The sequence below is a fragment of the Nerophis lumbriciformis genome, linkage group LG01 (genome assembly GCF_033978685.3).
Source record: "Nerophis lumbriciformis linkage group LG01, RoL_Nlum_v2.1, whole genome shotgun sequence".
NCBI classification, from domain to species: Eukaryota; Metazoa; Chordata; class Actinopteri; order Syngnathiformes; family Syngnathidae; genus Nerophis; species Nerophis lumbriciformis.
In genome coordinates, this window is record NC_084548.2 from 58695860 (window position 1) to 58709676 (window position 13817).

Here is a 13817-nt window from a genome sequence, read left to right on the forward strand (position 1 = left end):
AAGTGGAATAAAAGAGCAAAAAGGTGAAATACAACTAGAAAAAGTTGCAATGTTGACTCTGATAACTAAAAGCTGCCATGCAGGCTGTTTTTTCATTACAACTGTAATTGCTAAAAAAAATTATAATTAATCAAAATCCATGTTGATATTAATTATTGACATATTTAAGCATCCGAGATTACTTCCCCATTGAAATATTGTTTGGGGGAAAATATTGCAGGTTGGGTTTTTGCCATAAAAAACATGAAAAAATAATAAAAACGTAAAATCCACAGATAGATCTGAAGTTCATCTCTAGAGACTTAAGTATTGAAAGTTAAAAAGAAAAAAGAAAAAAAGAAAAAAAAAAGGAATAATTTATGATTTATTTTTAACACTTTTATGAGTGGGGCCTTTTTGGATCCCCAATAATTTTAGTGACATTTTTTTTTTAAAGAAAAACTGTCTGCTTAAAAAATAATAATATATCAAAATTAGGGATGTCCGATAATATGTTGCTGATATTATCAGCCGATAAATGCGTTAAAATGTAATATCGGAAATTATTGGTATCGGTTTTTTGTTATCAGTATCAGTTTATTTTTTATTTTTTAATTAAATCAACATAAAAAAACACAAGATACACTTACAATTAGTGCACCAACCCAAAAAACCTCCCTCACACAAAAGGGTTGTTTCTTTCTGTTATTAATATTCTGGTTCCTACATTATATATCAATATATATCAACAGTCTGCAAGGGATACAGTCCGTAAGCACACATGATTGTGCGTGCTGCTGGTCCACTAATAGTACTAACCTTTAACAGTTAACTTTACTTTTAATTTATTTATCTTATTTTATTATTATTTTTAAAAAGTACCTTATCTTCACCATACCTTGTTGTCCAAATTAGGCATAATAATGTGTTAATTCCATGACTGTATATATCGGTTGATATCGGTATCGGTTGATATCGGTATCGGTAATTAAAGAGTTGGACAATATCGGAATATCGGGTATCGGCAAAAAGCCATTATCGGACATGCCTAATCAAAATCAATGTTGTTATGAATGATTGACCTATTCAAGGGCCTGGATACTTCCCCATTGAAATATTGTTTGGGGAAAATATTGCAGGTTGGGTTTGTGTCATAAAAAAACATGAAAAAAAATAATACAAAAGTAAAATCGACAGATAGATCTGAAGTTTATCTCTAGAGCAGGGGTCGGGAACCTTTTTGGCTGAAAGAGCCATGAAAGCCAAAATTTTTTAAATGTATTTCCGTGAGAGCCATACAGTATTTTTTTATCACTGAATACAACTAAATGTGTGCATTTTTAAGTAAGACCAACATTTTTACAGTATAATAAGTCTCTTATTCTTTTTAATAACATTGTTATTCTGAAGTTAACCAATAATAAATAAAATACTTCCTACCATTAATGAACAGGTGCGGAAGAAAACAGATTGATGGATTAAAATGCATGAGAATGTTTTATATTCTGAACGTTATTTTTAACACTGATTACCAGCGGAATTATTCATTACTTATCATGTTAAGCAATGTCAGCTCAGATTTATCTGAGAGCCAGATGCAGACATCAAAAGAGCCACATCTGGCTCTAGAGCCATAGGTTCCCTACCCCTGCTCTAGAGACTTAAGTATTGAAAGTTTAAAAAAAAAGAATAATTTATGATTTATTTTTTACACTTTTATGAGTGGGGCCTTTTTGGATCCTAAATAATTTTAGTTACTTTTTTTTTTTTTAAAGAAAAACTGTCTTTGCTCAAAAAATAATAAATCAAAATCAATGTTGTTATGAATTATTGACCTATTCAAGGGCCTGGTTACTTCTCCATTGAAATATTGTTTGGGGAAAATATTGCAGGTTGGGTTTGTGTCAAAAAAAACCATGAAAAAATTATACAAACATAAAATTGACAGATAGATCTGAAGTTAATCTCCAGAGACTTAAGTATTGAAAGTTTAAAAAAAAAAAGGAATAATTTATTATGTATTTTTTAACACTTTTATGAGTGGGGCCTTTTTGTGTCCCCAATAATTTTAGTGACTTTTTTTTTTTTTTTAAAGAAAAACTGTCTCTGCTCAAAAGACAAGAATAAATCAAACTCAATGTTGCTATGAATTATTGACCTACTCAAGGGCCTGGTTACTTCTCCATTGAAATATTTTTTTGTGGAAAATATTGCACATTGGGTTTTTGCCATAAAAAACAGGGGTTTATTTAACAAAAAAGCATAAAACTAAAAAAAAAAACACATGTAAAAATATTAAAAACGTATAATCGACGGATAGATCTAAAGTTCATCTCTTGAGACTTAAGTGTTGAAAGTTTAAAAAAAAAAAAAAAAAATACTTTAAATGTATTTTAACAATTTATGAGTGTTTTGGATCCCCAATAATTTTAGTGACATTTAAAAAAAAAAGAAAAACTAAAAAAATTATAATAAATCAAAATCAATGTTGTTATGAATTATTGACAGCTGAGTCAGACAACAATGTCGTTAATGGTCTGATTAACCTGACTCGCAGTTCTGTCAGATTTTCATCCGGTCTGTGGCACAGCCTGTATGCTGGACATTGAATATTGTGGAGTGTTTTTTTATTTATTTTAATACAAGTTTTTTTTAATGTATTTTATTTTTGCTTGTGTTTCTTTTATTTGGTTTTTATCATTGTATGGTTTCTTTTTCTGTGATATGGATCCCCCTGGGTCTGAAATAAAATGACTAATACTACTGTTGACCTATCCAAGGCTCAATTAACTCCACATCAAATATTCCACCTTGTAATATTTTTGGGAGAAAATGTTGCGTATTTTGTGTTAGCCACATTAAAAAAAATGTTTGTGTGTTTTTGCCATAAAAAACAAAATTTTCCATGACAGAAAGGGCATAACTTACACCAGATTTACACCATTAGTTCTCAGACTTTTTTTTTTTTTTTTTTTTTTTACCAAGTACCACTTCAGAAAACACTTGGCTCTACACAGGGCCGGCCCGTGGCATAGGCCGTATAGGCAAATGCTAAGGGCGCCGTCCATCAGGGGGCGCCACACCAGTGCCACAAATGTTGGAGGAAAAAAAAAAAAAAAAGTTGGTACTATTATTTCTAAATACAAAAAATAATCCCACGTTAATTAAAATGCAAATTAAAGCCTATTTAATAGAAATATTATTTGTTACAACATTACGCCCCCCCCCCCCTTCCCCCCGCACGGTGCGCCCCCCCCCCCCCCCTCCCTTCCCGTATCATGACTCTTTTTGGACGTCACCACATCAAAAAATCAACACAAGATGTCAAAACGGCCAAAACTGTCAGGTGCCCAGGGAAGAAAAAAGAGAAAAGAAGAGGAGGAGAAACGAGAAAAGACAGAGGTAGCAGGTAGGTAACGTTAGCCTACATGAAATTATTTGTCTGTTACAGAATGTGATAGTAACCTGGCTTTTTAGCATTAAGCTAATGTTACATGATTTGGCAATTGCTAATCAATAAATAGCTAGTTCTGTTTTAACGTTGGGTTAATATTGTGGAGGGGGCTAAATTGTTATGGAAAATAATAATGTAACGTTAGGTAATTACAGTACTCCCACCTTACATTCCTCAGGGACATTTGTATTAGATCTTTTAAGCAGGTGTTTTTGTTTACATTGTTATTGCCTTCTGGTTAGCTAATGTTTGCCCTGCAGGTAATAGTCACTTTTCCACCCCTTTATATATTAGGTATAGTTGTAAGCAGAGGTGGGTAGAGTAGCCAGAAATTGTACTCAAGTAAGAGTACTGTTACTTTAGAGATTTATTACTCAAGTAAAAGTAAGGAGTAGTCATCCAAATATTTACTTGAGTAAAAGTAAAAAGTATGTTGTGAAAAAACTACTCAAGTACTGAGTAACTGATGAGTAACATACACACACACACACATATATATATATATATATATATATATATATATATATATATATATATATATATATATATATATATATATATATACATACATATACATACATATACATTGATATATACAGTATATAATTTATATGTATTTATTTTGCTGTTTTTGTTTACATGTTAAAGATGTTTTAATGAATATACATGCATGTTTAACATATAGATTCCTTTCTTTCATGCAGACTAGAATATAAGTTGGTGTATTACCTGATTCTGATGACTTGCGTTGATTGTAATCAGACAGTAGTGATGATAACGTCCACGTTTTCAAATGGAGGAGAAGAAAAGTTCCTCCTTTCTGTCTAATACCACATGAAAGTGGTTGGTTTTTGGCACCTTATTTGTCCAGCTTCCATATTCGTTTTTATACAATTTACAAGAAATATATTGGCGTCAAACTCCGTAGCTTGCTAGCTTGTTTGCGCTGGCTTTCGGAGACTCTTGTTTTGAAAGCGCAGGCGCGATGGAGCGGCACTTTTATTGTGAAGACAGGAACGTCCTCATGTGCGGTCAGTCTTGAGGCTTTTGACGGGATGTATGGTTGAAATAAAAAAAGTATATTTTTTCCTTCACACTTTTGATTGATTGATTGGAACTTTTATGATTAGATTGCACAGTACAGTACATATTCCGTACAATTGACCACTAAATGGTAACACCCCAATAAGTTTTTCAACTTGTTTAAGTCAGGTCATGTGACCACCTGGCTCTGTTTGATTGGTCCAACGTCACCAGTGACTGCATCTGATTGGTGGAACGAAGTGAAACGTCACCAGTAAGGCAGGCACTTTGAAGGTCTGTCTGACAGACCAAAACAAACAAAGCGTGCATTAACAGATCGATAAAAATTAGTAGCGAGTAGCGAGCTGAATGTAGATAAAAGTAGCGGAGTAAAAGTAGCGTTCATCCTCTATAAATATACTTAAGTAAAAGTAAAAGTATGTTGCATTAAAACTACTCTTAGAAGTACAATTTATCCCAAAAGTTACTCAAGTAGATGTAACGGAGTAAATGTAGCACGTTACTACCCACCTCTGGTTGTAAGTAAAAAAAAAAGGTCAAAGACAAAGCTATTCGGTTTCTTGTGAGTATATACACTTCACTGCCGATGTGGGGGGGCGCCACCTAAAATCTTGCCTAGGGCGCCAGATTGGTTAGGGCCGGGCCTGGCTCTACAAGTGCTAACATGGTGACCAACATTAAAATACAATAGCGTGGTAGGCTTAAGTGTTCATTAAAAACAAGGCAGAGGTTTTATTTAACAAGTATATTTAATATTTTTGGCCACTGTGACATTACACACAATGCACAAACATCATCAACAATAGTACATATTTACAGGCTACATTTAATAAATATAATGTTATATTAAATTTACACATTTCATAAAAGTTAAAGTTAAAGTTAAAGTACCAATGATTGTCACACACACACTAGGTGTGGCGAAATTATATAACATGTTTAATTCCATTTGTATCAAATAATGACACATTTGAGTAATTATTTAAAAAGGTATTTATTTTAGGGCTGTCAAAAGAACCAAGTTAGCTCATGTGATTAATGTAAACATTTTTTTATTGCATTCATTATTTATATATGCAGATTAATCACACAATTTATTTTGTCTCCTTTACTTTTTTTATACGACCAGTGATCGTATGACCAATGTTTAAATAAAAAGATATACATTCCTAAAAAATAAATAGATACATAAAAATAAATTAATACAAAAATACATTTAAATGAAATGAAAATAGAATAACATAACATACAAATATTATAAAGATGAGTGTGTTAATTTTGTATAAACAAAAATATAAATTAATTAAAAAGAATTGCAAAAAAAGAAATAAATACATAAGTAACTGTCCATGTTCAAGCATAAGGGTGTCCATATGTGCACTTGGCACCAGGACACCCTAGGCCGCAGTTCTATGATCGACTTTGTAGTTGTGTCATCGGATTTGCGGCCTCATGTTTTGGACACTCGGGTGAAGAGAGGGGCGGAGCTTTCTACCGATCACCACCTGGTGGTGAGTTGGCTGCGATGGTGGGGGAGGATGCCGGACAGACCTGGCAGGCCCAAACGCATTGTGAGGGTTTGCTGGGAACGTCTGGCAGAGTCTCCTGTCAGAGAGAGTTTCAATTTCCACCTCCGGAAGAACTTTGAACATGTCACGAGGGAGGTGCTGGACATTGAGTCCGAGTGGACCATGTTCCGCACCTCTATTGTCGAGGCGGCTGATTGGAGCTGTGGCCGCAAGGTAGTTGGTGCCTGTCGTGGCGGTAATCCTAGAACCCGTTGGTGGACACCGGCGGTGAGGGATGCCGTCAAGCTGAAGAAGGAGTCCTATCGGGTTCTTTTGGCTCATGGGACTCCTGAGGCAGCGGACAGGTACCGACAGGCCAAGCGGTGTGCGGCTTCAGCGGTCGCGGAGGCAAAAACTCGGACATGGGAGGAGTTCGGGGAAGCCATGGAAAACGACTTCCGGACGGCTTCGAAGCGATTCTGGACCACCATCCGCCGCCTCAGGAAGGGGAAGCAGTGCACTACCAACACCGTGTATGGTGCGGATGGTGTTCTGCTGACCTCGACTGCGGAAGTTGTGGATCGGTGGAGGGAATACTTCGAAGACCTCCTCAATCCCACCAACACGTCTTCCTATGAGGAAGCAGTGCCTGGGGAGTCTGTGGTGGGCTCTCCTATTTCTGGGGCTGAGGTTGCTGAGGTAGTTAAAAAGCTCCTCGGTGGCAAGGCCCCGGGGGTGGATGAGATCCGCCCGGAGTTCCTTAAGGCTCTGGATGCTGTAGGGCTGTCTTGGTTGACAAGACTCTGCAGCATCGCGTGGACATCGGGGGCAGTACCTCTGGATTGGCAGACCGGGGTGGTGGTTCCTCTCTTTAAAAAGGGGAACCGGAGGGTGTGTTCTAACTATCGTGGGATCACACTCCTCAGCCTTCCCGGTAAGGTCTATTCAGGTGTACTGGAGAGGAGGCTACGCCGGATAGTCGAACCTCGGATTCAGGAGGAACAGTGTGGTTTTCGTCCTGGTCGTGGAACTGTGGACCAGCTCTATACTCTCGGCAGGGTCCTTGAGGGTGCATGGGAGTTTGCCCAACCAGTCTACATGTGCTTTGTGGACTTGGAGAAGGCATTCGACCGTGTCCCTCGGGAAGTCCTGTGGGGAGTGCTCAGAGAGTATGGGGTTTCGGACTGTCTGATTGTGTCGGTCCGCTCCCTGTATGATCAGTGTCAGAGCTTGGTTCGCATTGCTGGCAGTAAGTCGGACACGTTTCCGGTGAGGGTTGGACTCCGCCAAGGCTGCCCTTTGTCACCGATTCTGTTCATAACTTTTATGGACAGAATTTCTAGGCGCAGTCAAGGCGTTGAGGGGATCCGGTTTGGTGGCTGCAGGATTAGGTCTCTGCTTTTTGCAGATGATTTGGTCCTGATGGCTTCATCTGGCCAGGATCTTCAGCTCTCACTGGATCGGTTCACAGCTGAGTGTGAAGCGACTGGGATGAGAATCAGCACCTCCAAGTCCGAGTCCATGGTTCTCGCCCGGAAAAGGGTGGAGTGCCATCTCCGGGTTGGGGAGGAGATCTTGCCCCAAGTGGAGGAGTTCAAGTACCTCGGAGTCTTGTTCACGAGTGAGGGAAGAGTGGATCGTGAGATCGACAGGCGGATCGGTGCGGCGTCTTCAGTAATGCGGACGCTGTATCGATCCGTTGTGGTGAAGAAGGAGCTGAGCCGGAAGGCAAAGCTCTCAATTTACCGGTCGATCTACGTTCCCATCCTCACCTATGGTCATGAGCTTTGGGTTATGACCGAAAGGACAAGATCACGGGTACAAGCGGCCGAAATGAGTTTCCTCCGCCGGGTGGCGGTGCTCTCCCTTAGAGATAGGGTGAGAAGCTCTGTCATCCGGGGGGAGCTCAAAGTAAAGCCGCTGCTCCTCCACATTGAGAGGAGCCAGATGAGGTGGTTCGGGCATCTGGTCAGGATGCCACCCGAGCGCCTCCCTAAGGAGGTGTTTAGGGCATGTCCGACCGGTAGGAGGCCACGAGGAAGACCCAGGACACGTTGGGAAGACTATGTCTCCCGGCTGGCCTGGGAACGCCTCGGGATCCCCCGGGAGGAGCTGGACGAAGTGGCTGGGGAGAGGGAAGTCTGGGCTTCCCTGCTTAGGCTGCTGCCCCCGCGACCCGACCTCGGATAAGCGGAAGAAGATGGATGGATGGATGGATGGATGGATAAAGATGAGTGTGGTAACTTTGTATAAACAAAAATATAAATTAATTAAAAAGAAATACAAAAAAAGAAATAAATACATAAGTAAATTAAAATAATTCAAAAAAAAAGTTTTAAAAATATGTTCTTGTGTGACATTCTGACAATATAGATATACATTCCTAAAAAACATATAGATACATAAAAATACATGAATACAAAAATACATTTAAATGAATTGAAAATAGAATAACATAAAATAAAAATATTATAAAGATGAGTGTGGTAACTTTGTATGAACAAAAATATAAATTAATTAAAAAGAAATACAAAAAAAGAAATAAATACATAAGTAAATTAAAATAATTCCAAAAAAAAGTTTTAAAAATGTTCTTGTGTGACATTCTGACAATATAGATATACATTCCTAAAAAATATATAGATACATAAAAAAAAATGAATACAAAAATACATTTAAATGAAATGAAAATAGAATAACATAGAATAAAAATATTATAAAGATGAGTGTGGTAACTTTGTATAAACAAAAATATAAATTAATTAAAAAGAAATACAAAAAAGTAAATTAAAATAATTCCAAAAAAAAGTTTTTAAAATATGTTCTTGTGTGACATTCTGACAATATAATTGAATGTGTGTATTTATTTACATGTGCAAAGGATTTCTTGAATCTCCGGCACTTAGCTTTGTATGGACTCATTGATCGTTTACAAAGTGAGTTCGGAGAGGAAGTGACGCCAGAAAGACCGCACCCCACACAGAAAGTGACGTCAGAAAGAATGTGCCACAGCCAGCTTCATAATAAAGCGGTTCCGTAACTCAGAGCTAACCACTAGAAATATGAAGGTGAGTCATCCAGACATGCCCGTGTTTCTCCTTCCGTCTGTACAGACGCTTGTGGAAATCACACATGAATACCTTAAGAGAAAGCGATTGCAGCTATTTGGGATACAACACTTCTCAGACGGCAAGAGAACTTTCCAATGTCCAGGTCAGCTGTGATTCTACTTACCGAAAAAATTTGTCTATTTGTCAAAGGAGAGTCAACGAGAATGCGAGCTCCCGTGTTTGTGATAAAAAAGGTAGCGTGTGCTTTGTATTACCTGTTCGTCGAGGGAATACTACGGAAAACGGTGAATGCTTTTGGACTGGCAAAGCAGACTGTATCAGTTATTGTCCACCATGTACAGTATGTCGCGGACTTAACGTCTAGGTCCAGAGTATATAAAGTCACCAAAAACAAATGGACAATGAAGGTGAAGGCAAAAGAGTGATATCTAGATCCCGAGATTGAAAGTTATAAAACCAATAAAGATTTGATTAATTTATGATGGCTCAGGTGTGATTCACTACAATAATACATAAATAAATAAAAATAATTCCAAAATGTTTTTTTTAAAATATGTTCTTGTGACATTCTGACAATATAATTGCATGTGTGTCCAAATATTGGGGTCTTTTTAAAAGTTCATTCAAAATATGCATGCAAGTGATAACCTATAATCACCAAAAATTATTCCCGGGCGTGGCCACTGCTGCTGCTCACTGCTCCCCTCACTTCCCAGGGGGGTGAACAAGGGGATGGGTCAAATGCAGAGGACAAATTTCACCACACCTAGTGTGTGTGTGTGACAATTATTGGTACTTTAACTTTTTTATTTGTATTTTTTAACCTGTGATTAACCGTGATTAAACCAAATTCATAACGTGTGACTAATGTATTTATTTCATTCTGTCCCCTTTGAGCAGACCTGGGCAAATTAAGACCCGGGGGCCACATGCGGCCCGTGAAGCTTTTCAACCTGGCCCGCCGGACATTCCCAAATCATTTTTCTACATCTTTAAGATTGAAACTGTAGCTGCCATTATGATGTGCAGTGATGTTTCACAAATTACCGTAAGTCTTGAACTATACAAAGTATTTCAATGGTTGGAATCTGCGCTTTTGCATGATATACTAGTTACTGTGGTAATCTAATTAGTTACTATGGTAATATAATTAGTTACTATGGTAATATAATTAGTTACTATGGTAATCTAAGTCAAAGCAGCTCAGACGAGGCACCATGCAGTGTGGGTAGGGAGCGTTTCCACAAAGTGTTTCCAGAGCGGCCAGCCTGAAATGTGGGTGTCAGGGACAGACGTGGAAAGAGATTTTTACAACAAAGTTCTAAAGCTTAGTGATATATCAGATACAGTATATCAAATTGTAGGTGTTTTTTTTTTTTTTACCCTTCACATTCATGTTTTTGTTGCGTTTCGCTTGATGGCAAAATACAAACCCCGTTTCCATATGAGTTGGGAAATTGTGTTAGATGTAAATATAAATGGAATACAATGATTTGCAAATCCTTTTCAACCCATATTCAATTGAATGCACTACAAAGACAAGATATTTGATGTTCAAACTCATAAACTTTATTTTTTTTTTGCAAATAATAATTAACTTCATGGCTGCAACACCTGCCAAAGTAGTTGGGAAAGGGCATGTTCACCACTGTGTTACATGGCCTTTCCTTTAACAACACTCAATAAACGTTTGGGAACTGAGGAGACACATTTTTTAAGCTTCTCAGGTGGAATTCTTTCCCATTCTTGCTTAATGTACAGCTTAAGTTGTTCAACAGTCCGAGGGTCTCCGTTGTGGTATTTTAGGCTTCATAATGCGCCACACATTTTCAATGGGAGACAGGTCTGGACTACAGGCAGGCCAGTCTAGTACCCGCACTCTTTTACTATGAAGCCACGTTGATGTAACACGTGGCTTGACATTGTCTTGCTGAAATAAGCAGGGGCGTCACAGGCAACGTTGCTTGGATGGCAACATATGTTGCTCCAAAACCTGTATGTACCTTTCAGCATTAATGGTGCCTTCACAGATGTGTAAGTTACCCATGTCTTGGGCACTAATACACCCCCATACCATCACAGATGCTGGCTTTTCAACTTTGCGCCTATAACAATCCGGATGGTTCTTTTCCTCTTTGGTCCGGAGGACACGACGTCCACAGTTTCCAAAAACAATTTGAAATGTGGACTCATCAGACCACAGAACACTTTTCCACTTTGTATCAGTCCATCTTAGATGAGCTCATGCCCAGCGAAGCCGACTGCGTTTCTGGGTGTTGTTGATAAACGGTTTTTGCCTTGCATAGGAGAGTTTTAACTTGCACTTACAGATGTAGCGACCAACTGTAGTTACTGACAGTGGGTTTCTGAAGTGTTCCTGAGCCCATGTGGTGATATCCTTTACACACTGATGTCGCTTGTTGATGCAGTACAGCCTGAGGGATCGAAGGTCACGGGCTTAGCTGCTTACGTGCAGTGATTTCTCCAGATTCTCTGAACCCTTTGATGATATTACGGACCGTATATGGTGAAATCCCTAAATTCCTTGCAATAGCTGGTTGAGAAAGGTATTTCTTTGACCCTTGCCCCATCCTTGTTTGTGAATGACTGAGAATTTCATGGAATCTACTTTTATACCCAATCATGGCACCCACATGTTCCCAATTTGCCTGTTCACCTGTGGGATGTTCCAAATAAGTGTTTGATGAGCATTCCTCAACTTTATCAGTATTTATTGCCACCTTTCCCAACTTCTTTGTCACGTGTTGCTGGCATCAAATTCTAAAGTTAATGATTATTTGTGCCCTGCGATGAGGTGGCGACTTGTCCAGGGTGTACACCGCCTCCCGCCCGATTGTAGCTGAGATAGGCTCCAGCGCCCCCCGCGACCCCAAAGGGAATAAGCGGTAGAAAATGGATGGATGGATGGATGATTATTTGCAAAAAAAAAAAAAATTATCAGTTTGAACATCAAATATGTTGTCTTTGTAGCATATTCAATTGAATATGGGTTGAAAAGTATTTGCAAATCATTGTATTCTGTTTATATTTACATCTAACACAATTTCCCAACTCATATGGAAACGGGGTTTGTATGTCGATCGAGAGGGAGTGTGACGTTCATATGTTATCAATATTCAATGTTTTATCGTTCATAGTTAATAATGTAAATTCCACATTCTTTATTTTCATGTACATTCTGGGTGTCTCATTCAGTAAAAAAAAGTAAAATTCCATTCCGTTTTTAAGGCGGTCTGTCATAACGTTTTTAGCATTCAGACATTATTGTGAGGTTTTGTATTAGTGTTCCTAAAAATAGATGTACCGGCCCCCAGACACATGTTTTTCTCTAAATTTGGCCCCTGAGCATACTTGCCAACCTTGAGACCTCCGATTTCGGGAGGTAGGGGGGTGGGACGGGCGTGGTCGGGGGTGGGACGGTAGCGTGGTTGGGGGCGTAGTTAAGAGGGGAGGAGTATATTGACAGCTAGAATTAACCAAGTCAAGTATTTCATACATATATATATCTTGAAAATATGCAAACAAAACTGTGTTTAGATAATTGATACTTCAAACTTGCATGAATAAATCTTAAGGAATATAACATAACTTGGCTTCTGAGAGCTTAAAAATTTAATGAATAAGATGCTAAAGTTGTTGATAAACAAGCAATTGTTTTAATAATTAAATATGGTCATTTTAAATGAATTATTATGATCATTTAAAATTAATTATTTCAAATATGTTTATTTTAATGTATAAATCTATGGCTGGATGTAATAAGGAGTCAGAAAAAATAAAAATAAAAATACAATTAATTTTGATGTTTTTAGCAAAATATAGTAAAAATGTATTTAATTTTTTTTAATTATTAATAAATATATTTATTTTTAGGTAAGATAAACATAATAATTAGAGATGTCTAATAATGGCTTTTTGCCGATATCCGATATTCCGATATTGTCCAACTCTTTAATTTTCGATACCGATATCAATCGATACCGATATCAACCGATATATACAGTCGTGGCATTAACACATTATTATGCCTAATTTGGACAACCAGGTATGGTGAAGATAAGGTACTTTTTTTTTTTATTAATAAATTAAAATAAGATAAATAAATTAAAAACATTTTCTTGAATAAAAAAGAAAGTAAAACAATATAAAAACAGTTACATAAAAAATAGTCATTAATGAAAATTAGTAAAATTTACTGTTAAAGGTTAGTACTATTACTGGACCAGCAGCACGCACAATCATGTGTGCTTACGGACTGTATCCCTTGAAGACTGTATTAATATATATTGATACATAATGTAGGAACCAGAATATTAATAACAGAAAGAAACAACCCTTTTGTGTGAATGAGTGTAAATGGGGGAGGGAGGTTTTTGGGGATGGTGCACTAATTGTAAGTGTATCTTGTGTTTTTTTATGTTGATTTAATAAAAAAAAACAAAAAAAAATAAAATAAAAAAAACGTTACCGATAATAAAAAACCGATACCGATAATTTCAGATATTACATTTTAATGCATTTATCTCTCATAATAATACAATTTATCTCTAGTCTGAATGATTTAGTTCTTGTCACCCTGTTGTCCTCCCGTCATAAAAAAAAGGCTGTCCTCACTCAGGTCCGCATGGAGCTGGAGGGGGCGTGGCCTCCAGCTCCAGGAGATTTTTGGGAGAGGTGCTGAATTTCGGGGGTCTCCCGGAAAAGTCAAAATAATTGCCCAGGCCTGCCTTTGAGCCTCAT